We start from the raw sequence: 540 nt of genomic DNA on the forward strand, positions 1-540 counted from the left end.
GTTGTTTGTTTGTTTGTTTGGTTGGTTGGTTGGTTGGTTGGTTGTTTGTTTGTTTGTTTGTTTGGTTGGTTGGTTGGTTGGTTGGTTGTTTGGTTGGTTGGTTGGTTGGCTTTGTTTTGTTTTTTTCTGCCATTGATGTTGTCATCAGTGTACTGCCTGGAGCAGTGACAGCCATTTTGAGACATAGAGAACAGATCTCTTAAGAAAATATTCGGGCATCGAGTCTCATACCTATCAGCTGTTGGGAGGAGAAGATAAGGAGAAAGAAGGGTTGTGAGGAGGAGAGGGCCAGGAGAAAAGGGAGAGTGAGCTGGAGGAGCAGAAGGAAGAAGCAGAGGGAGAGAAGTCAAGAGAAACTGCTTCTTGATAAAAACTAAATGGAGTCTAGGTTGGTAGCCTACAGCTTTAGTCCAGTACTTCGGGGGCAGAGGCAGGAGGATCTCTGTGAATTTGAGGCCAACCTGGTCTACATAGCAACAGCCAGGGATACATAGTGAGACCCCGTATATATATAAAAAAATTCTTAGATGGACAAACTAT

Source organism: Psammomys obesus, unplaced genomic scaffold (genome assembly GCF_907164565.1).
Source record: "Psammomys obesus unplaced genomic scaffold, mPsaObe1.curated_primary_1811, whole genome shotgun sequence".
Classification (NCBI taxonomy): domain Eukaryota; kingdom Metazoa; phylum Chordata; class Mammalia; order Rodentia; family Muridae; genus Psammomys; species Psammomys obesus.